Source organism: Amblyomma americanum, chromosome 3 (genome assembly GCF_052857255.1).
Source record: "Amblyomma americanum isolate KBUSLIRL-KWMA chromosome 3, ASM5285725v1, whole genome shotgun sequence".
NCBI lineage: Eukaryota > Metazoa > Arthropoda > Arachnida > Ixodida > Ixodidae > Amblyomma > Amblyomma americanum.
In genome coordinates, this window is record NC_135499.1 from 90,057,721 (window position 1) to 90,060,251 (window position 2,531).

Below are 2,531 nucleotides of genomic sequence, written 5' to 3' on the forward strand. Positions count from 1 at the left end.
TCTTTTGTAGTCTGTCTTGTCTTTTGTAGTCTGTCTTGTCTTGTGTAGTCTGTCTTGTCTTTTGTAGTCTGTCTTGTCTTGTGTAGTGCCTCGTACGCGTGTTGCAGTCATTACTGTGCAAATCTTGTGAACTTAATGGTCTCCTATCAAGTAACACAGGCTTTGTGCATTCTGGAAGTCATGCACAAAAATGCGAAGCTTGTTAACGGTCGCCTCTCAATTAACAAAAGCTTCTTCCATTCCAGAGTAATTCATGCACAAAACTACATAGCTTAATTGAAATGAAAATGATAAATATATTTATTGTAAATAATTAAGCTTTTTTTAGCACTTGCTCATGCACGCTGCCCTGGCTGCATGCCGGCTCTTGGCTGCAGGCTCCCAGCTGCAGGCTCCTGGCTGCAGGCTCTTGTGGCTCAAAAGCGGTCTTGTCTTGGCTGAAAAAAGAAAAATTAATGTAATACTGAATGTCAGCAGACACCCATTTTAGACAGTCAAGAAGACTTATGGCCGCAGTTATAATGAACGCTCATCTTTTTACAAACGAGGGCTTGCATCAACCAATTATGCGTTAGGTAAATGACACTGCATCAATATAAAAAAGGACTAACCATCATGGCCAAACCACACAGTTACAGCTAACAAGGTGCCGAAAACCTGCCCCCACATCCATAACCTTGCACTTCAGGCCAAAGCAGAAACCAGATGGTCTCCCATTAAAATCTAAAATGAAAAAGCTGCTCCGGCGGGCACCTTTCCCTCAGTGCATGCCATATAGTAATGGGTTACAACCCCATATCTATTCGATCCGATACGTTGTAATGCACTAGAGTGCATAGACATTGCTTCGTCCCAGCATAAACAAGGTTTCATCATTAGTATAGTCAGACATTGTGCGATACATCTCTAGGCACAGTGATGCAGAAAGTCCAAAATGGCTGTTGTCAGGCTTAAAATGTTCTACATGCATGAAACATATTTATAAAAAACTAACACCTTCTAGTATTATAATTTGTAAGCTGTAGCAGACTGTAGCTAGTCTGTCAGTGATAGCAGCATGACATCTGGCCGCAGTCGTCAGTGGAGATATTGGTACAATTTACGATTACGAGTGCAGCTCGAGGTTGGTAGTTAAAAAGTTAAGACTCGTCCTAATTAAGACCTAGACATCCCTTCGGGAGCCTCACGTGAAATTCCGCAAGTAGGCTTTCCCGCATAGCGTAGTTGACCAAAACAAGATGGCGATGGTCACGCTCGGAGCGTTGACAGAACGAATGCCATGGGTGTGGGCATTAATTAGATAACACATTACAGAAAAATAAAAAATAAACAAGCTTTCGCATTGCAACCGTTAGAAGCGGCTCGTCCCCCATGTTGTTCGCAGCACGTGTGGTAAGTGGGAAAGCCCACTTGCGGTATTCTGCACAAGGTCAAGTCTAGCGGCATCGGAATGCGATCGGTCGACGCGATAAACGACGGAGAAGAAAGAGAACAAGGCATTTTTATTGTCTTCCTGGAACTTTAAACTCTATATTCAGATAATCTGCCCATTAATTGCGCTTTTGCAACAATCAGATTTACGAAAGTCGGCGCGGATAAACGACGGAGAAGAAAGAGAACAAGGCATTTTTATTGTTTTCCTGGAACTTTAAACTCTACATTCAGATAATCTGCCCATATATTGCGCTTTTGCAACAATCAGATTTACGAAAGTCGGCGCGGTATAGGATCGCTGCTGAGTATTCGTGAATTTTCGAAAATTCACGAATATCATTTCTCGAATACGAATATGAACCGAATATGAAACATATTCGAATCGTATTCGAAATTTCGAATATTCGCACACCCCTAGTTACAGCTAAACCTCAATATATAGAACCTCAATATAAGGAAGTTCACTGCGCAACAGTTTAATTTTAGTTTTTAGTTTCCACTGAAATCCTTGTATTTTTTCCCTCGATTTAACGAAGCAGTTTCATGCCAGTTTTCATACAAAAGTTTCAAGAAAATTTGGGCAAATTTCATCAATTTGTAAAGTTAAAAAATGTAATTTTTGTAAAAACGTGAAGGTTGCTACTGCTACTATAAGCGCTGGCAGCAGCAGCAACCTACGAGTGCCACATAATGCGAACACTCTTGAGCTGTCGAGCGTCCTAAACAACGAACACTGCCGCGGTGGCTTAGTGGTTGGGACGCTCGACTGCTGATACCAAGGACATTGCGGCTGCATTTCGGTGGAGCCAGTGCATGCCAGTTCATCAGACTTATACTGATGATAATGAAAACAAAAGCAAATTAGAGTGTATTTTCACACACCAGAAAGCAGATATTGCACAGATATTTACCGCCGCAGGTCACAGCACTTCTGTGCTAAATACCGCACGACCTTCTTGTGCCGCTTTGAAAGCTCCTCGGCAGAGCACCCTTTCAGCATCAAATAGTACCGGAAGGAATCTGCAAAGTTTGGACAATGAGTAATGTCAGTGTGTTTATAAAAAAATCATAAAATAATTTGAAAACAAGCTTTTCCA

The 2,531-nt window shown here is 41.7% G+C and overlaps 1 long non-coding RNA gene across 1 annotated transcript; it reads right to left on the reverse strand.

Annotated features, from left to right (window-relative positions):
- Nucleotides 1–272: 272 nt before the first annotated feature.
- LOC144123143 (uncharacterized) lies at nt 273–2,531 on the reverse strand. The gene is made up of 2 exons (XR_013313022.1): nt 2,346–2,531; nt 273–437 (listed from the first exon to the last, which is right to left on the reverse strand). It is a non-coding gene; the product is annotated as an uncharacterized LOC144123143 (long non-coding RNA).